Source organism: Uranotaenia lowii, chromosome 3 (assembly GCF_029784155.1).
Source record: "Uranotaenia lowii strain MFRU-FL chromosome 3, ASM2978415v1, whole genome shotgun sequence".
Taxonomy (NCBI): Eukaryota; Metazoa; Arthropoda; class Insecta; order Diptera; family Culicidae; genus Uranotaenia; species Uranotaenia lowii.
In genome coordinates, this window is record NC_073693.1 from 237,753,071 (window position 1) to 237,775,757 (window position 22,687).

The 22,687-nt window shown below is 33.7% G+C and overlaps 1 protein-coding gene across 4 annotated transcripts in view; it reads left to right on the forward strand.

The window, feature by feature from the left end:
• Window positions 1–22,687, forward strand: part of LOC129758486 (uncharacterized) — a 250,910-nt gene that overhangs the window by 46,087 nt on the left and 182,136 nt on the right. For all 4 annotated transcript variants that reach the window (XM_055755989.1, XM_055755990.1, XM_055755988.1 and 1 more), the window contains exon 3: window positions 13,091–13,114. The gene's annotated coding sequence lies outside the window, so the exon portion shown is untranslated. The remainder of the gene's footprint in view (window positions 1–13,090; window positions 13,115–22,687) is intronic.

Here is a 22,687-nt window from a genome sequence, read left to right on the forward strand (position 1 = left end):
GCGGAGCTGGAAAAGGCAGTTAAAAGAGCTTGTAGACGAGACAAGGGAGCCTGGACAAACTCCCTAGCCGAAGAGGGAGAAAGAGCCGCCACCATTGGAGATATCCGATTACTGTATGATATTTCTCGCAGCCTTAGTGGTGCAAGGATTAATGCAAGAATGCCGCTGAAAGATCGAGCAGCTCAGCTGCTGACAGGTCGAACAGATCAGCTCAAGCGTTGTCAAGCGTTGGACTGAGCATTTTAAACAACTTTTCCGAGTCACAAATAGCGATGGCCAACAGAACCCGCAGCTCGAGGCGCCAACAGTAAGTCGCATTAATGGGGTAAATTCAACGTTCGACAACGACAAATCTAATGGACTATACTAACACGCTGTTCCCTGCAGTTGAATCTCGTCGCCAGATAGACTCCATATATGTAGATTTTTCAAAAGCGTTCGATCTAGTTCCACATACCCTTGTAATCGACAAACTCTTACATCTAGGCTTTCCGAGGTGGATAATTGAATGGTTGAATTCGTACCTGTCGGACCGCAAAGCATTCGTTCAAGTGAACCACGAAGCCTCAACATCACCTCAGGGGTTCCTCAAGGGAGCGTGCTCGTTCTGCTTATTTTCATCCTATACATCAACGACCTCGCATACCGATAAAAATCTTCCGAATAATAGCTTCCATCGTAGATTTTACTGCCTTGCAAAATGATATTGATTAGCTCCTGATGTGGTGCGATGAAAACGAAATGGCCGTTAACATCAAGAAATATAAAGTAGATTCATTTACTCGGTGTCTGACTACTATCAAATCTAGCTACGCAATTGGTTCGACTGTCCTTGAGCGAGTTAGTTCTATTCGTGACTTAGGTGTGGTAGTTGATAGCAAACTAAGATTCAACGAACATGTTTCGCTAACTGCAGCCAAAGGATTTTATGTCCTGGGCTTCATTCGCCGCAACGCAGCATTTATCACTGACGTTTATGCTCTCAAATCTTTATACTGCTCATTGGTGCGTAGTGTACTTGAGTACGCAGCACCAGTTTGGGCACCGTATCACGTCACACGTGCCCTCAAACTAGAACGAGTCCAAAAATACTTTATCCGATTCGCCCTTCGTCAGCTTCCTTGAACTAATCCTGCTGAGCTATCCTGCTGCGTATCCTTCACGCTGCTTGTTAATTGGCTTAGAAATGCTTTCGGCTAGACGCCTTAAATTACAGCAAATTTTCATATTTGACCTTCTTACAAATCGTATCGATTGCTCAGCTTTGCTTTCAAATATCAATATTAACACCCCTTCTCGTATTCTCCGATACCATGTTGGGCTTGTGTTACCATTTAACAGGACAAGCTATGGATACAACAATCCACTCAGTACTTGTATTCGAGTTTTTAATGTTGTTTTTGAATTGTATGACTTTAATATAAATAAGAATGTTTTTGTGAATAGAATTAAGAATTAAGGTTAAGATTCAGTCTGTACGAATAATTTCGAAGACGAAGAACAAATAAATAAATAAATAAAACTCGGAAGCGCCCTCGCTGGCTGAAATAGAAGCGGCAATCAAAGACATGAAATCCAACAAAGCGCCTGGAATCGATTGCATTCCTGCTGTTACACCGTCTTTTTACCGACATTTGGGATACTGCAACATTCCCGGCATGCTTCCGAAAATCAATCATTTTCACTGAGCCATGCTTGACTACATTCAGAGCCAAAAAATCAAAGCAGTCAAATTTTCCTTCTTCAACCAAATCATACAAACAATCATGCATGACAACGACGCTTCTGTATTTGAAACACTTTTGCGATACATGATGAGGTAAAAAAGGACGCAGACTATCAGCAACGAACGTCTCGATGCAGATTTCCTTCCCCTAACGACTTTCAACCTTTAGGATCATAACTGATATGTATCAGTTCTGAGCGATCTATGTAGGCTATCAGATGATTTTTTATTTTTCGTTTTGCCTAGAAGGACAAAATCATGACTAGGTAACCGCAATGAACTGTCCAGCATGTGCTACAGCTTTTTTGAACATGTGGTCCTGGTATTTATTCAGATTTTTCCTTTTGAAACATTAATGATCGTCTATCAATAACGAGCATTATCAACAATGATGCGAGGATAGACGTTCGGGAATGATTGAGGGAGCGACGTTCAAAATGTATCACTAAGTATGTCGATCACCGTCGATTAGCCACGTGACGAATAGCAACGGTAGCCTCCGGTGGGGCATGGTATATCTTCTTGTATCAAGTTAGTGTTGATTTTCGACATTTATTCAATGGGTACTTTTACCACGTGCGTATCACAGCACTCGGAGGTAGCATCATTCTAGCTAGAAACCATTCCTGATTGCTTTTCTTGAGCGATTTTCCGACCACTGACCGGTCGACTGGATGCAGGGTATCCTTGTAAAGGTCCCCAAGAAAGGAGACCTGACCGAGTGCGGCAACTGGCGTGGCATAACTTTGATCTGTACAACTCTCAAAGTACTTTGCAAAGTTATTCTTAACAGGATCCAGAAGAAAATCGACGCTACACTCTGACGGCAACAAGTTGGATTCCGATCCGGACGATCATATGTAGATCACATTACAACGCTACAAATAACACTAGAACAAATTAACGAATTCCAGGACTCTCTTCTGCTGGTGTTCGTTGATTTCGGAAAAGCATTTGACCAACTGAACCCCGAAAACATTTGGGCTGCTCTAAGACGACGAGGAATCCCAGAGAAACTAGTCCATATAATCGAAGCACAGTACGAGGCATTTTCGTGCAAAGTCTTGCACGACGGTGTCTTGTCCGAACCAATCCCGGTAACTGCTGGGGTGGGACAAGGATGTATTTTGCCACCGCTGCTTTTTCTCTTCGTAATGGATGAGATCTTGACTGGATCGATTGACTGTAGACCAAACCGAGGATTGCCGTGAAATTCTTCGACAATAAAGGAATTGAACGACCTTGACCTGGCAGAAGATATATTTTTGCTCGCCCAAAGGCAACAAGACATGTAGAGCAAACTCGACGACCTCACCGAAAGCTCCAAGGCAGCAGGTCTCAAAATCAATGTCGGAAAGACCAAGTCGATGGAAATCAACACAGAAAATCGTCCCAATTTCGTGGTAGCTGGACAACAGGTTAAGAAAGTAGAGTGCTTCCAGTATCTTGGTAGCCAGATTACGCCTGATGGTGGTACCAAGAAGGACATCGAAACCCGGATCAGAAAAGCCCGATTTGCGTTTGCGAGTCTCCGAAACATCTGGCGGTCACGCCAGATCTCTCTACGAACTAAGATCCGAATCTTCAACTCAAACGTCAAATCCGTATTGCTGTACGGGTGTGAAACTTGGTGCACATATGTGGTGACGACGCGAAAACTGCAAGTTTTTGTGAATCGCTGCCTGCGGAACATCATCCGCGCTTGGTGGCCTGGCAACTGGATCTCAAACGTTGAATTTCATCGCCGGTGTCATCAAAAGGCGCTAGAAATCGAGATTCGGGAACGTAAGAGGAGATGGATTGGGCACACGCTGCGAAGAGATGAAAACGAGATTTGCAGAGAGGCGCTAGATTGGAATCTAGAAGGTCATCGAAGAAGAGGCAGACCCAGAAACTCGTGGTGGCGAAGTCTAGCCGCTGAAATCCGCACAGTTGACGAGAACCTTGGCTTTCAGCAAGTAAAGACGCTCTGGCTACGGATCGAGTTTCAACTAACAAAATTCCAAACAATTTGTGAAATCACCATTATTAGTGCTCCTCGAAACCAGAACTGAATGTAAGGATCATGTGAACGAAGCTTGATCTGATTTCAAATAACCTGCGGATCTCTTTGATTTGTGTAATTATGACACATCGTCATAACATAATTTGCAGCCCAAAGACACCTAATTGTTAATGACTGGTTTCACTCAAACGTTCACGCGCCTCACGATGTATCGATCCTATGCTGGCTAGCTGACTACGCTCTTCCTCTTGATGACCGATCGGCCTATCATGGAGACAACACTCAAAGTTCGCCCCACAACGACGCACGTCAAGGAAAGCCAGTCTCGGAGAGCGTTCGGGTATTGCCTATTTGTTCAGTCATTATACCTAGAGCAAATGAAGGAACCGATAGCAATCAAATGTTTACCTGATTGGGTCGTCTTCTACTAAGTAGAAATAAAATAAAAAATAATGATTGAGGCTACTGTGATCTTCGAATATAAGTATTTATGTGGCTCACATTCGATGAATGCTAATCCTATCCGCGCGCGCTCAGCAGGAAGCATATTTGGTATATGCAGAATGATCTAAGTCACGTGTTCAGGTCACTCGAATTGGTACATAAGCGCATGTCCACTGAACTGACCGAAAGTGAACTGCACCTACGACTACGACATTTTAATGCACTCCACGAAGCTGTTTTATCGTTACGCAATCTGAAGGACGTTTGTTAGCATTTTTTTTTCGTTTCTCCAGCTTTGACAGCACAGTGTCGATTCGTCGCAATGTCACCGGTTGCCTTCGTTGGAGGGTATCCTTAGGCCATCTGGATGTGCTGCATCTTTCAACGGACTGCAGTAAAATCTAAGCTAGTTTTTGTGAACTATTTCAGCAACTGTAGAGGGCAAAAACCAAACCAAACATTTGAGTGCTTACCAGTGTAAACTAAATTTGTAAATACAAATGTTGCTGGCCGAGTGTTGCAAAAAACTCAAACTACCTTGGCCAGAGACCCAAAAGAGCCGAGATTAATTAAAACGATACCTACCTACTTGTTACCTTTGCGCCTTGCGGTTGAAAACGGTTTATTTATGCACAGCGCAACCTGCAGCAACCGGTTAGGTCTAGCTAGCCCGTTAAGGTAACCGTAGGGGGAGGGTGATGTATCGTATAATTAAGGTCTAAATTGGAAATTAGGCGCGTGTGCGTGGCATGCTAATTGGAATTTTGGGTTAGACTTCGTGGAGTCTGGGTCTGTTTTCTAAGCGAGTTGTATTTTGGTCATTTTTAAAAGCCTTGTGGGAACCTAGACCTTATGGGAATGGGAATCTGGCTTGAAAAAGTAGTTGTATTTATTTAAATGCAATTTCTTAATTGAAAAAAAAATATTGAAATCCATTCAAAGCATTAGTTTACATTTTTGGTGGCACCGTAGAATATAACCTATAGTATTTCAAATTGAAGATTTAAAATTTTTGATTATCAACTTTTTTCAAGGTAGTACAAAAATAGTTTTACCTTTCGCGAAGAAAGTTAAAAGGTATTTTTCTGTTTTTATCCACTCATTCGGCGGAATTAGAAAATTTAGATGCACAATATCGAGAACAAGAACTTTATATCTGTTATTTTTTAAACCATAAGCCGTAACGTACTGCATTTATAAAAAAGTTGCTATAGGTATACGTTATAATCTTGAACTTTCAAAACTCAGAAATGTTCACCAGTGATGCCAGAAACAGTTAAGAATTGTCTTTTTTATTTTACAATTTATTTCTTTTAAACTATTACCTCATTACCTCATATTTTTGTCCAGTATTTAAAAAAAACTTAGTGCCAGTGCGTTTTTAGTAATTGATAGGTGGCAGAAAGCCTATGACAAATATTCCTTGTAGGGGAGAGGCGGGCTATATGCGCATATTAAGGAAAGCGCTCATTTTCTCCCATATTCTAATAGATAGGAGTCTGAAAACTATATACACATGAGCGGACATCTGTTTTATATACGTTAGAGCAATTTTTCTGTTGAAATCTCTTACAGTTTTTGTAAAAATAATTTTATAATAAAAGAAGTCAAAATAGCCGATTTTCGAAACTGGCGGGCTAAATGCGCATATTTATGTTTTTAGCTATATTTCATTAACACTTGCAATATTTTGATATTATTTAATTGAAAATGGTAGAAACGGATGTTAAGCATACGTCAAGGCTGAAATTTCGGTGAAATTTTTTACATCACTAGTTCTTTTGCATTAAACATAGTTAAGTATGCCATATGGCCATATTTCATGGTAATATTTTGTTCATATCGTATTTTTATCGGATCAGTATGAAGTTCTTATTTTTTCGCTGTAAGATCGTGATTTGGGCGTAGATTAAATGTTTAAATGATAAAATGTAAAAAATTTATAAAACTAATCTATTTTTCTTAATATAGGCATTTAACCTGCCTTGATATGGGCATTCAGAACCTGTCTCTTATTCCAATATCTTATCATTTACAACCTTGCCAAAAGCTTCAATTTGTTGAATTTCCGATTTCCAGATGAATGAGAAAGAAAAACCATCAAAACTTTTGTTCCCGGAATCTGTACGCACGATAATTAGAGTTCCATATATTCTAACAAAACTGACAAAAATCGTGTTTGAATTTTTAAATTTTTTCGACTTTATATAACAATTAAGTTTTTTCATGCCATGTGTTAAAAGTGTATTGCCCTCAAACTGCAGTGATTAGATATGATGAATCTCCAGCCATATCGTCAATCAGCTGTATGCGCATATTACCCAACATGCGCATTTAGGAACACTTCCCCCTACTCCATCCTGCTCAATAGAAAGAAACGTTATTATCTGGTGAAAGAACGATCATATTGAAAAAGCAAAAGAAGAGGGAGAGAATGGCAGGGAGGGGGGTTCAATTGCAAATGAGTCTACAATATAAGCTGCACTCTGCTCCTCATCCTCCCCTTGAATTTCACTTAAAAAAATCAGATGTATGTTGAAAAAAAAAAAAAAATAAATAAGAGAAGAATAATGATAAATATTCTTCTACGGAACTTATACATCCTTTACTACAACAATCAGTGCAAAAAGTGTTGATAAAATGAAAATTGTCGTTATTTTTATATCTGGTAGTTTGAAATTGTCACTTCTTCAGGTCTTTAAAGAATTTATAATTATAAATGTTATTCTACAAATGAAAATAATACACACGTAGCTGTGAGATGAAAATGTAGAATAAAATCCTTTAGGTTATCTACATCGTTTTATCTGAGCTTTTGAATATCAGCGCTAGGCTCAAAAAAAATTAATAACTCTAATTTTGCAACTATATGTTTGAAAAAGCTAACTTTTGAGATAACTAACACTTATCACACACGATTATTGTTTTGAGTTTCAATCTGATTGTAAGACTCTGATATTTCAGTATTTTAATAAAGTATTTCACTTTTCTACGTTAAGACCAATAAACTCATTAACAAACATAAATAATGGTAATAAATTCTTCATTGGAGTTTTTTACTGGATCGTGATTTGGAAATTTCGTATTATTATTTTTAATTTTGAAACACAACTCTTGTTAAAAATTCTGGATCTGATTTTAAAATTTATTTACATAAAAAATCATCACTCTAAATATAAATCAAGTTGAAAATAAGATTATCAAAATCAGATTCTGAAGTATGAAGCCTCTGAAAAATAATTTTAATTGATTAGTTCTTGGATTTTAAGTTATCATACAAAATTTTCAATTTTAATCATACTGGAATTTGCAACAAATAAATTATAAAGAAAGTAAAAATCGTTTTTGTCCTTCATTTAGGTACCTACACATAGTTCCAATTTTTTTAAAAGGATTTTGCATTATAATGAAACATCATGAAATGAACGGTTAACCCTGATAGTTAATACTATTCTATAGTGAAGAGTCGTAATCAATTGCAATTAAATTAGCCAAACATTGAGATTCAGAGGATCAAACCATAAACTGGATTTTAATATAAAATTTCAATATTATTGTGTGGATGAGCTTAAAGTAGTATCGGCGAAATAATTGGTGTTGATAGGCAAACTGATTTGTCAGTTTTTGGCGTCCTAAACTCGATTTTTTTTTGCCAGTTTTTAAAAAGTTCTATTGACGTTTCCTTAGGAAAATTATATTTTATGTTCAACAACCAGTAAATCTATTTCAATAAAAACCTCAAAACAACATCGTGAGATTCTAAGCTTAAAACACAAATGGATCATTCAATTCATTTTTTTTTCTTCATTGCTTTTGTCAGACATTTTTTGACTGATTTGTGGATGGAAAAGATTTAATCTCATAAATCTTCCAAAATTCTAAAAAAATCGTATTTTTAAGCTCATGCCTGAAGATTCCATCGATAGAACATTTCTAAAACGCTAACTTTATATTTCAACAATCACTCTTCAACATTCCAATAAAAAAAAGGTAGCGTAGTGTAGTGTAGTTTCTGAGATATTGCAGTTTGAATGGTAAAGGTCCAAAAAGTTCGATTGTCGTAGAACTACTGTATCTAAGGCCAGACAAACTTTATAAAGTTAAAATTTTGTGATATAATAGTGTGATAGTTGATCTATCTTACGCAGAAAATTTGATCGGAAAATATCATCAGAGTGAAAAGTTATGCAAGTTCAAAGTCGAAGTGACAGTAAGCATGCTTCTAATTTCTATACAATTATGAACGGTACTGTACAACGATTTGAAAAAAAAACTATTTGAAATTTTTTTCAATTGAATGGGTAGGTTATAACACCAAAGGAAGGTTTGTTTAGTTAAGTATTTGATACTGAAAATTTCAACTATTTCATAAGTTTGTCGATGGCTGAAAAGCATTTTCACTTGTGCTTTAAAAAATATCCTAAATTAATTTTGATTTTAAATGTTTTCAAAATTCTCTTATTTTGCAAAATGTGGAACCACACTTCTTCTATATTTTTTCCGCCCAGAAGTAATTACGTTAAAGCACTTTTTTCAAAACCATTTTGATATTTTACACTTTTGCTACAAAGTGCACGAATTTCACCTTGTGTTTCCAAAAGTTATACCAGAAACAAAAGCTGTTACAAAAAACATCAAATTTGCATTCAGTGCCCCTAGATAAGTCAAAATCAGTTTTCAAATTCTTTGCAGTTAGGAAAACATGAATTTTGTTTCCTTTTGTTATAATTTTGAACGTAGATTTTGAGTTCTAGGGATGAATTTAAATCTCTATCAAAAAATCAATTCCTTAATGTTAAAACAACTTTAAAAAAAACTTGTTTTCTTTTTTGGCTCTTAATGTGGCTGTGAAATAAAGTTACACTAAACACTAAATTTATAAAAACGTATTTGAAAATTTCATTTAATTCAAAACTCCACCATTAACATCCCTTGAACCTGAAAAGTTTTATAAGGTACAGATACATATGTAACGTTCTTTCGAAAATATAATCTGGAGGGCCTGTAAATAGACCTTTTGTATGTACTAGATTCCTTAAAAAGAAACTCATCATGCCTAACGCAGATTTATAGGAAAGACTTATAGATAGCTACATAAGTTTGTCAGTTTTTTCAATCCCATTCAAGCTACCATTTTTAATTGCAAAAACTTTCATAAGACGAAAAAGTTTTTCAAAAGTGTATCAGTTTAATAGTTATTAAAAAAACACCATTGTTTTTCAAGGGTTCAGTGACGACTATTATTATTTCGTATATTGTCACCTTTTCTATGGTAAATAATGGGATATTTTTTAACGACAGTTTTCTATTTTAGAAAGTTATCCTCATCTAATCCATGCTCTATTAAATCTCGGCATACTAATGGCTGAAATAATTTTGAACAAAATCTTGAACTACTACAACAAAAATTCTTACTAGAAAATTAATATTTTTATATCAATTTTATTGGTTTTAATTGATTAATGAGCAGTTTACTGTAGGCCCGTTATTTATTCGAAATTTTTCAATACATATTTGCTGTAAGCTTAAAAGCGCAAGTTAAATTGAGCATGTAACGAAAATTCAGAATATGAAAATAATATTGAATTTCTTCACAGATTTATATCAAACAAATTTAAGCTTTCTGATTAGTTTTTTATTTATATTTGATTTGAATTAAAATCATTTGTTTTTAAAATTATGATTGAAATCCAAGTTCCGGAGCAGAATTATTTGTAGATGAAAATAATATTATAAATAGGTTTTATAAGCAAAGTTCATACAGAACTTAAGAAGTTAAGATGACTTGCCAAGGTTTTATAATTTGCTCAACAGAACCTACTGCAGAAGGGCCTTTTTGTGCCACTAAGTGTTGAATTGGAGTTTAATAGACTCTAACATGGTTTTATAGCTTGAATTCATAATTGGACTGAAATGCATTAAAGAACCCAAATTTTTACTTGGGATATTAACTCTTTCGACTTTTTCAAATTTGTCATTTATTTGAAATTAAAAACAAAATAAAAAATAAGAAGCTCAAAATTTGAAGCAAATTTGAATTTTATTACTTTTTACCTCAAATAAAGTTAGGCATATGAAGGAAACTAACGACAATTTAAAAAAAAAAGTCGTCCCTAAATTTCATATCAAGCTCAATTGTTTAATGGATAAAATTGAAAGTCAACACTCTAAGTCACTCAAATAAAGTTATTTGGTGTAACTCGGTCCAGGAAATTGCAAGTTACAGCTGCTTGAGTTTGGTGGACCGATTATTTTCAATCTTGAGCCTTTAAGTGATGAATAAACGTTCTTGTTTTTCTTGTGTGAAATTTTAGCTTGTGACGGTATTTTGTATCGGTTTTTTTGTCGCTTTGGGGGTTGATCACTGGTTAAGATGCCGGATTGGCAAGACGTTATAAAAATATTTTGTGAGTTCTATTCTCACTTCCCTACGGCGCGGTACTTCGTATTTTTCTTGTTTCTGGGATGAATTATCCAATAGGATGAAAATGTTTTTCTTGTTTTTCTTGAATGTAGTGGTCATGCACCATTTTGATGGGAAGCTCGAGTATTTATGCCAGTAGTGCAATCATATTATCTCTGGCACAGTACACTTTTCAGCGCATTTTCGGCACAGAGATCAACACGTTCGTCGCCACGCTCATTTTGGTAGTTTTACTGGCCGGGCCCAAAGAAATTCTCGGAGCGAGGAAGAAAAGAGGGAGAACTAAACGATTTGAAACGTATGGCTAAATTGAGCGGCTAACTTGAGCAAGAGAGCGTCACACGTCACACGTCACGCCTCCCAGGAAATATACCCGTCACCCGAATATGGGTCCCATGACGACGAACGTGTTAACTTAAAAAAAAATACTATAAATATCTAAATATCTTGGTAACGATAATCAAACAAAATTATCGACGTGAAAAGATTTAAACTGCCATCCTTCATCAGTTTCTACGACTGCATAATTCCGGATTAATCGATGACATGATCGAATGTTTTCTTCGCATCACATCAGTGTGCACTCGCTCGCTTCGCTCCCCCAAGATGCCGATTTGTGTAACACCATGTGGGCGCCGCCGCCGTCTTCAAGCTCTTCTCTGGGCTTGACACGTGAATTGTCGCTGTCGCATCTCTCTTTTTGCCGCCCGAGAGTTGTCACTCGTTGAGGTAGTTTTATCATTTCGAGTGCGTTATCTACACTTCTACTGCGAATCGGAAGGCATTCGAAGAAACCGAAAACAGGTTTCGGATCTCCGAGGCGCAGTTATTGCGGTCGTCATCGCCGCCGGTTGAGGAATTCGAAACTTTTATGGATCTATCGGGATCATTACGTATTCAGCGGCGATTGCGGCGTTTGGTTACGACGACGAGAGTAGCCGCAAGGGACCCACAACAAGGAAATCCAGTTTCCCGATAGTATTCAGCAGGAATTCTCGAAGGTGCAAAATTTCCTGAATTTGCGTACGCTTTCGGAGTGATTCAGATGTTTTTCCCAAACTTGGTGACGATTTTGAATAGCTCCGCATCAGTTGATCCCGTGATAAAGGCCATAAATACAAGATATCTGACGTTTTGATAGTTCTCAACTGCTCGGAAGACAAATGGTCGGTTTTAGAAAATTGATTAAATTGTTTTGCTTTATAGCGGTGTCCTATTCTATGTGCAAATGTTGAAGGTATCGAGAACATTCAATTTGGAACACATTAAACCAGTTTTTGAAAAATAAGTCGAACAAGCCTCCAGCGCTGAGATTTTTTTGAAACTGCCCAAAAAGGTTGACCACAAGAATCAGAACAGAATCAAATATTCGAAATTCAGCTCAATGATTTATCAAACTACATTTCGTTTTTGGTTCATAGTAATTTGTATAGTGTAATTTGATTTGTAGTGTAGTTTGATTTGAAGTCTACATAATACAGTAGACTGAGTCGATTTGAGGTCATTTTTAAATTTCTCAAACCCTGGGGGCTAAAATGCTTCGTGTTGATCCAAGACTCATCCATGATTTTTAGCAGAATTTTTAAGCAACGTTTACATGAGTAAATTTGAACTTTTATGATTGTTTGGAAAAATTGAATATTTTGTACAGAAGAATCAACATCAATTTAGTTATTTCTGTGGAACGGAGCCAGCTAATGATTTATGTGCCAATTTATAAATTCGCTAAACGAAATTTTCCAACAACAACTTTGTAGAAGACCGTAACTTTTAATCTTAATAGGCAAAAAAGTTATTATTAAAGTATTATTAATACAGTCCATTTTGTTCTTTTGACCCTCCAAAACACTTCTTCATTCCCACCGGTAGAAGTTGCTTTATTAATGTTTGTCGGTAAATATTGCGTTAATTTCGACTTCCTCAATCGTTCGACAGCTTTAATCGAAAAAAAAGCGCGCGCGTTCCCCTAAAACATGAAAAAACCAAACTGCCTATTTCCTCTCTATATTATTTTTTGATTGGATGTGATGAAACTTGAACTTGTTTCCCATATAAATTTTACTCTCCGGTTCGTTTGCGGTAACCTTGAAGGTCGTGTTGTGGTTATTTTTTCCTGCCTATTAGGTATTTGTTTATTTTCAATTTGTTGGAATCAAAAATCCAAGTTCGTCTTTCATGTTGCCGTGATTATTATTGGACGGGAGTTTAGTAACGGAAGGCAGCGAACCATTCAACCGTCGTCGTCGATGCTTTTGAATTGGTAGAAGATGGCTTGCGGAACGTTCTATCTTACCTACATACCATACTTTGGTTGGGGTCATGGCTGTGACATGGTCTTTTGTCGATGGAAGGGAATTCAAACAGTGGTGATGAATGAATCGTCCACTTGTCATATATATATTTTGATCGAATCGATGATGTCAACACATATCAATAAATCATAAAATTGTGACCCTCCCAATACTATTATTTTATTATCTTTTTCTTGCAGATTGAAGAAACTACAACAATATTGGTGAGTACAATTAATTCTTGAAAACAGTAATCGGTATATAGTTTTCATTAATATCAGTATTAGGTACCAGCAAAACTTGTATTGAGGACTAATTTAGACTAATAAAAAATAAACTCTAAATGGGAAACGAGAGTTTATTTTGAGAAATACGCTTTTCTACAACTCCGTACTAAAATATTTGATTTTCGTTACGAAGTTTGGTTTTGAATCAGTTTTTAATCTCGAAGCAACTACAACTGGTATCTGAAAGTATAAAAACTTAATTTTCAAGAACATTTTCTGGCATTGCAAAAAATTGTATACATATGCATAAGGATGCCAGAATTTTTAAGGCACGTAGCCTGGCTTGGAAAATCCAAGCTATTTGATCTAAAAACCTTTCATCTGATTACAAAATTTGTAACCCAAAAGCCGATAAGCCTTGTTGGTTAATTGTACGACTCGTGCTTTAAAAATCTAATTTTTGCAACTTGTTGTATAACTACCTAAATATGTACATTTGAATAAACACAAGTTGAGTTGGATCCCTAAAAAAATAATACCGGTACCAAGCAGTGAAGTTATTTTAAAAGTATTTTGGTGTTTATCAAATTTGTGAACTTGGTTAGGCGAGTACTGGATAAGCGAGAAACCTCTATAAGTGAAAGAATTCGCCAGGACCCGTCATTTTTACAGCCAAAAACCTTAATAAATTAGAGTGAAAAACCTCTGTAAGCAAGAGTCAAGATGATACAAAACCGAAGCAAATTAAAGTGATTAGCAATGCCAAACTAAAATTTGGGAGCCAAACTGGCTTTCTGATACCAAACTGACTTTGTGATTTAAACAGAAGCTCATGATGTGGTACTCAATATTATTTTAATACTATGTAAAAAATTAATACGTTTACTTTCGATTTGATTGCAGTTGCTTAGTTTTGCCTCTATAAGTGAAGACACAAGCAGCAGTATAGCATTGACATGTTGTTTACAAAGTTCATTTCTATTGTTTTTAAAATTTATTTCTGTTAAAAAACTGGGTCTGAATGGTTCAAGATTTATAAAATCAATAACACTAGTTTACAAAATTTAAAAAAAATCATGGACTTCATTGACTTACCCAAAGTTTTAATGTAAAATCTTTCACTGAATTCGCAATACAAAGAAAAATCTCAAAAGGATAGTGTTTGAAATATGATCTAAATATTTAAAAATAAAAAAATATAAAAAATGTACTTGTACTTAGATTCAAATATCTCGGACTGCATTTAATTACAATATCTTTTTTGAATATTGAAGGTGAATAAATTTGCTACCGATCATCTCACCTTCATTTTTGCGTATGATCAACAAGTCAATTTTCGATCATTGAGCAAGGTTATTCAAGAGTAATGATATTTACCCACAGTACTGATGCCAAAATCTCGAAACTAATCTCAGGTTCAGGATTCTACTATAATTTATCAAAAATAAACTTACCTTGTTGATAGAATTGATCTGTTTCTGAATTTTTTAATGAGTTTTAACTCATTCCAGAAGTTCTGGTTCTATAATATCGAAATAATTTGTTTAGGTATTTCTGTTTACACACTTTGGATTTTATAATCAGTTTAGGATTCTCGATTCTCCATTCACAACATCATTAGAAATTAGATATAATTTTCAATATTAGGACAATAATTTTACGAATGTGAAAATAAGAAAATTTGAAGACATTCCGAGTTTTTGTTTCATATGCAACTTAAACGTTTTTAAACTTATCACTCATGTAGTTTTAATATATTTTGAAGCTTGTAAATGGCAATTCAAAATCGAAAACTCAGAATCAGATTGATCGTACAAAATTCAAAAGTTCATTCAGATTCACAAGAGGGTTTATTAATAAATAATTGTTATAAAGAATTATGATTGAAGCCCAAAAAATCTCAATTAAAGTTAATTTTTTTTTGTGTGGGGTATTTTGGATAGTTAAAGTTAATCTGAAAGTTAGATTCAGATATCATTTTTGATCAAATTTGAAATTCAGATTCGGATTCAGCTCAAAAATAAGTTATACAATCAAGATAACAATATCGAAATGACAATTTTGTTGAGGAATTCAAATCGATAAAAAAAACCTTAAACTTATAATTTTTGTTGTTAATTACATTTCAAAATTTCAAATTTTAAATAAAGTCAGCTTGTACACACAATTCAGCAGAGAATCACAAATATTTAGTAGAATTTTAGTTTATTTTACAATCTGTTTTATTTTGAAAATTAATTTAAAAAAATTCAAGCTCAAGATTTCTATTATGAAATTGATTTTAAATGATAAAACACGGTGTCTCTGGGAGAAAACATGATTTTTCGAAAATAAGCATCGCTAATTTTTCACCATTCGAAAGCTGGGACTTTTTCCTTTCATTTGAGCCCAAATTAGAAATTATCCATCGGGGGGTCTAGAACAATTTATTTTTCTTTAAGATTTTTTAGTCTTCTTAATGGTTTTTAAAAGACAAAATCATTCTACTCACTGTGAAAACGCTTTCCTTACCTTTAGCGTTAGTCCAAATATGAACTCTTCATTTAAAAAAAATCTGCAGGGAATTAAAATTTGTTCTATTGCAGTTTTATCAAATGCCAAAGTTTGAATAAAAATTTTAAATTTTGTTCAAGTTTGCAACATTTAGATTTGAACCATAGAAATTTTAACTTTTTTTTTTATTTTTGAAAATTTTATTTATTTACATCGATGGTTAAAAGCTTTCAATATACTTAATAGTTGGGTAGATTCAGATTATTTGTTTTTAACATAGAAATTTTTCAATCAGAATAAGTTTTTGATAATTGAATTTTTTCTTTAAAAAATTATCTTCTATGCAAAATCGGATCAGTTAAACCAACTAAACTCTTAAGCAAATTCAAAGACATTAACCATCGATGAGAGTAAGTTCAATATTTTGTCATCAAAGAATTCATTATACAAATTGAGAATATCATCTTAAAGATTTTAGGACGTTTTTTCAAAAGTAACAATTTAATTTCAAAAACTAATTATGTAAAAGCACTGAAAAATTTAATTATTAAATAGTATACCAAAAATATATTATTAATATACCTATAACATTTTTTTGGAAACACATCATGAAAAAATTAGTCATCAAACCGCCCCCCATGAGTCGGTTCCTAAAACGGCCTTGATTGTTGATATTAGTGAACTTATGATAGATAAAATGATAAAAAGTACATTTTATAGAGGAAATTGTGCGTTATCAACAGTTTCAGATTCGATGGTAACATTTAAAAATCTGTTTTTTATGGACCGTGAATCTTAATTCAAATAAAGATTTCAAGTAGTTGTTTGTCAAAATCGATTGAAAATTGAGGAAGTTATGGTTATTTTACTGAAACAGTAATGTTTGCATTTCTGAATAATTTTACGAGCCGCAGTGTACTAATATTGTTATAGGAATAACTAAACATAATAAATCTCACACGCTTCAAGTCAAAATTGATCATTGGCTTACCATAGCTTTAAAGGGTTAACATACTCCCTAGAACGAATCTCACCGAATATCTTTTAACAAGATATATCCCTGAACCTATATAAGAGTGAACCTAGATATGTAAGTGAGAAACCTCTTTAAGCGAGAAAAAAAAATCTGTCCTTGGACTTTCGCTATCCAGGTTCGACGCATTAATAAAAAATCTTTAGCATCGGATCATGAAAAAAGCAAAAGACCTATGAAAAATATTTCCATATACCTATCACAAACATAACAAGAATTCCAAAAGTTTATCTTTTTATATTATACTAGCTGACCCAGTGTGCTTTGCTACACCTTTCAAAATCAAATGATATTTTCAGAAATTATTTAAATTTTTATTGTTTTGTTGACATTATTTCGAATCAAATTATGACATAATTCATAAGCAACCGCTATAAAATGAGAGCTTAAACCTAAACTAACTTTCTGAATCTTGATCTATAAATTTGTGTTAAAGTTCTGAAAATTTTAATCTGTTTACTTAAGCTTCGCCTTAAAAAAGAGGGTCACAAATTAATCGTACGCAAACAATCTAACTAAAATATGGTTGTTTTTGCTTGATATGTCCTGCATTTATGTTAAAAAATTGATAAGAGAGCTGCCTTCTTTCTTCCCCACTCTACACTGTAAAGCGTAAGGGTCTATAACATTCGTAGAAACATATCTCGTAACCAAGTACCTTTCCATGCCCTATTTGTATGAGTTTTACTGAAAATTGTAAGGCAAACCTCTTCTCCCCCTTTTTATCCACCTTTTTGAAGGAGTGCGGAATACCAAATATTCATAGAAGCATTTCTCGTACCCAAATATCATTCCATGCCAAATTTGGTTCCATTTGCTGTTATAATTCTTGAGTTATGCAATAAAAATTGTATGAAGCTTCCCTCCCTCATTCCTTTCTTCCCGCTGGAAGAAAGAAGGGGTCTCAAACAATCATTAGAACATGTCAGGTTCCCAAATATCCGCCCATGCCAAATTCGGTTCCATTTGCTTGATTTGTTTTTGAGTTATGTAAAAAATAAAAAGAGGGCCCCTCCCCCCTTTATAACTCCCTACTGGAGAGAGGGAGGGGTCTCAAATAATCATAGAAATATTTTACGTATCCAAATACCTTCCCATGCCAAATTTGGTTCCATTTGCTTTATTAGCTTTTGAGTTATGTAAAAAAATATGGAAGAGGCCTCCTCCCCTTTCAACTGCAAAGAGGGAGGGGTCTAAAATAATCATTGAAAGATTACTCGTATCAAAATACCTTCCCATGCCAGATTTGGTTCCAATATCTTGATTAGTTTTCGAGTTATATGAAAAATTGTAAAGGGGCTACCTTACCTTATTTTCCCCCCCTTCCTATCACCCCACTGAGTGGAGGGAAGGGTACCTAATATTCATTGAAATATTCCCCGTTCCCAAATACCACCCCATGCCAAACTTGATACCATTAGCTTGATTGGTTCTCGAGTTTTGCAAAAAAAATTCTTTTGTTTGGGTGGCCCCTCCCCCCTTCCTGTTAGGGGGAGGGGTCCCAAACCATAATAGGAACCTTCCCCGGCCTCCAATGTCCCCACCTGCCAAGTTTCACGTAAATTGGTTCAGTAGTTTTCGAGTCTATAGGGAACAGACAGAAAGACAGACAGACAGACAGACAGACAGACAGACAGAAATTCATTTTTATATATATAGATCGGTTGGAAATTCTCAATTTTTTTGTAGTCAATAGTGCAAAATCAACTCATATTCTTACTTCACACTATCATTAACAACGATTTTGTGAGTATTTATTATTCACTCATGTTCATCTGTATTATAAATAATTTCACGCGTACGGTTCGTTTTTTCGTTACTGCCAGGTCGGCTGTTTATTTGGGTAGCTTCGGAAGTCAGATTGTGTTGTTCGATTATACATAAGTTGTGCGAAGATTGATGAGTGTGACAAAGCTACTACAATACTAGAATCAAAAATGAAAATGTTTTCGTGTTCATTCTGGGAATGAAATAGAATGTGGAAAAATGGACTCCGCTCGTTCGCGTGTGTAATGTTGATTTTGCTGCTATGACGAAGCGTTAGCTACGCGCGGATTGCTTTGATGTTTTATTTTTCGAACCGTTTGCGTTTTTGGTTGAAGTGATTGAGTGCGCATAAACAACTTTACCTAAACCCAGCCCAGAACATGTATGGACGTGTTCGAATCCATCGCAGCAAGCGGGAAATTTCCAACGAAGGAAAGCTCGAAACTGGTGAGAGCGTTCCATCTATTTTACTTTACTTTATTGTTCACCTCATAAGTTGAGACAATAATATGACGTAGCCAATTTAGCATCAAAATTTTCAATTGTTGATTTTTTTATTGCAATTGTTAGAAAAAAAAATTAAAATCAAATGTTTGTAAAGCGAGAAATTACATTAGTATTTTGGTTTTTCTACTATCTTAAATGATTTATCATTTCCCTACCCAAGATTCAAGATATAGCTGAAACGCAATAAAAAAAAATTTAAATTGATTGCCGATTGTCATTCAAATTATTTAAAACTTAAGGCTGTAAAGCTTAGGGTCTAGCTAAAATATTACGTTTTAAATTGTGTTAATATAAACAAACAATTTATCACAATCATCAGATAAAAGTTGATGGATTATGAAAATTTTTACATTTCAGATTCTTACAAAATTGTGCAAATTTTAGCGAAATTTTTAGGTAAAATGAATATTATATCTTTTTAAACTATGAAAAGTTTTAAATAATTTGTCCATTTTTTTTTTGGTAGAATAAAAGTTTAACTCAATAGTTGTCAATAGTTAAAATTTTCTCCTTGTTTTATTTTAATGCATCTTAAAAAAGAGAAAAGATTTTTGATGTCTTTAAATTAAAAAAAAGGAAATATTGAAACACTTTTTTTTTATTTCATCGAAATAATCGAATCTGATTTCAAAAAAACAGCTTTGTTTTTTCTTTGTAAACTTTTTATGTTTAACAACATTGTTTTGTAACCTCCATTTTTATGCATCTTAAAAAAGAGAAAATATTTTTGACGTCTTTAAATAAAAAAAAAGTAACTATTGAAACACTTTTTTTTATTTCATCGAATAAATTGAATCTGATTTAAAAAAAAAAACAGCGTTGATTTTTCTTTGTAAACTTTTATGTTTAACAATATTGCAAACTACTATTCAAACTTTTTGTTTTTAATTTAAATTTTTTAACCTTAAAGTATTTTTCACATTAAATTTACTGCCCTTCAAGATAACTATTATTTCTTTTTCAGGTATCAGGTAACTTTGATGTTATATATATATGTAGAATATTATTTTGAATTTGAATTATATTTTCATATCGGGGATTGGGAACTAGAGGGAATGCATCTGGGGATAACCCAAAGCAATTATTGCAAGCGGAGTGGAGTGCCAACCATTGTAGGTTTCTGAGGGTTGGATGCCTCCTCTCGACGAACCATCGGCCGTGGAAGCCCGAGAAGTCAATTCAAAGGCCAAGCCACACAGACATAGGCAGGACCTTGCTACCGATGGGGGAATCATACATACATACATACATACATACAATAGTGCAAAATCAACTGTTTTGACATGTTTTGGTTTTCAATGAGTGTTTTTCATTCCGTAGATGAACTCAGATGATAATTTTAATTAAATTGTAAGGCAACAAAAATTTTTAATCTGTATTATGTTATCTTGCTAATCCCACATATTTTGTTAATCTTGTTTATCTTGTTTATTTCGTTTATCTTGTTTATCTTGTTTATCTTGTTTATCTTGTTTATCTTGTTTATCTTGTTTATCTTGTTTATCTTGTTTATCTTGTTTATCTTGTTTATCTTGTTTATCTTGTTTATCTTGTTTATCTTGTTTATCTTGTTTATCTTGTTTATCTTGTTTATCTTGTTTATCTTGTTTATCTTGTTTATCTTGTTTATCTTGTTTATCTTGTTTACCTTGTTTATCTTGTTTATCTTGTTTATCTTGTTTTTCTTGTTAATTTTGTTAATCTTGTTTATCGTGTTATCTTGTTTATCATTTTTATCTCGTTTTATTTTTCGAATTATTTTTCAATAATATCCGACTACTTTCCGTTGAGCAGTATATAGTGGGAGTTTTATGCGATTTCCAGTAACTTGTTGATTCGAAAAGTAATGCCTAGCGGATGCTATCATCATGGATTTCAAAATAACGTCGGACTAGGATTTGCGATTTTATATGTTAACCATCACTGCATGAATTATGAAAATTTTGAGACTTGTGTTTGTTGTCAATAGAATAACTGTATTGCCCTCGAATCATAAAACTTATATCAGAAAAATTTAATTTGTGTTTAAACAGTTTAATTGTTTAAATAGTAAAAATTAGTTTATTAAATGGTAAACGAAATAAGGCATCTATGAACTATCGTAGAATATTACATTGACAAAGATTATATTTCTAGAAAATACAGTTAGTATAGTTACACACATTTTTTTTGTTACCATTTATAACACATTAACATTTATAAGTTTTATTTTACTGTAAAATCTAATTTATATTTTTGTATTATATATGATACCACGTTAAGTAATCTCTTAAAAATGCGTAACAAAAGATCTCAAAGCATTATAAAGTTATCAAGTCAAAAACAAACATTAAAGTCATCATTGTTTATAGTCTCGAGTTGATTTGGTTCCACCAGTAATTTTTAAATTTACCCACAAAACTATGCGATTTTTACCCTACTAATGAAAAGTTGCACCAAACTTTGTTTTTAATGAAAAAATAAATGAAATCGTTTGAAAATTTTTAGTTTTCGTTATGTTTGTGATTTCATAACGCATGAAGCACAATTTGCAGTAATTTTTGGTTTTGTTCGAACTAAATTTTACACGTTTTCTGTCAAAAATGTTTTTAAAGAAAAAGCATAAGGATGCTGCATAAATTTAGGGATAAAAATACTACAAAAAATTCTACTAGATGGAATCATAAAAATTAACGTTTAGATGGATTAAATTTTGAAATTAACATACGCGTGATACAGAACAAACATATTCCAGCACATAGAAACGAGTTTTAAACGGTGAATCTTTGATTTGTATTGTGATGCATTTTAGCCCAGTTTGGTAACTGAATTATTAATATATGACCCATTCCAAGCGCCCTTCAACTGGAGAACCGATTTTCATTTTTCATTATTCAAATCAATTTGCCCAGCATTTGAAAGTTCATTTCTTGAGCTTCATTTTCCATCAAAAGATTTTCTGTTACCTTTTTTCGGAATTGAGTATGTTGACGTTGAAATTTAAAATTTTAGTACGGAAATAAACTGATTTTAACAATTATTCTTTATTTGAAACATAACTTTGTCAAAAAACTAGCTAATTAAAACAAGTTATTGCAAAATTATTGTAAAAAAGCCATCATTTAAGAATGATATTAGATTAAAAATTATCACAGCAACTTAACGCTCTGTGATTGGTAATAAAGGTATCTATTTTTGAGCGTTGTGACGTCACGAAAATTCTACTATTTTTCAATTCATGATTCCTTTAAACGTCACATACTGTCGAAAATTAAAGATCTCTTCAAACATTTTTGAGAGGAATTCAATGCTTTATTCAGAATGAAAATCGGTTCAGAAGGTTGTGAGTTGCACCCGGGCAAAGAATGCGTTGTGACGTCACGTAAATTGATTTCCTTTTTTTCGATAACGTCTTACTTTAACACTATTATAATATTTCTTCAAAACAAGTTTAACATAACAATGCGCTTCAAGAAATGAATTCAATTATCAAGTTTTAATGATATAACAAATCATTTTTTTTCGCATTAACGCGGTTATTTTAGAACGTCTTAAAAAAAAAATACAAATTTGCGCTTGTGAAACACTTTATTCGAGAATAAACAAACAGTCATTAACATGAAATCCTCGTCGATTTTTATAAAGAATATTTGTAAATTATACAGTAGGTAGTGATCACTGATTTGAATAAAAATTTTGAAGGTAGTTATCTGAAGTTTAAAATAAATTACAATAAGATCAAGTTCTTCGATATAAGAATAAAAAATGCGCTTATAGCTTCTATAACTTGC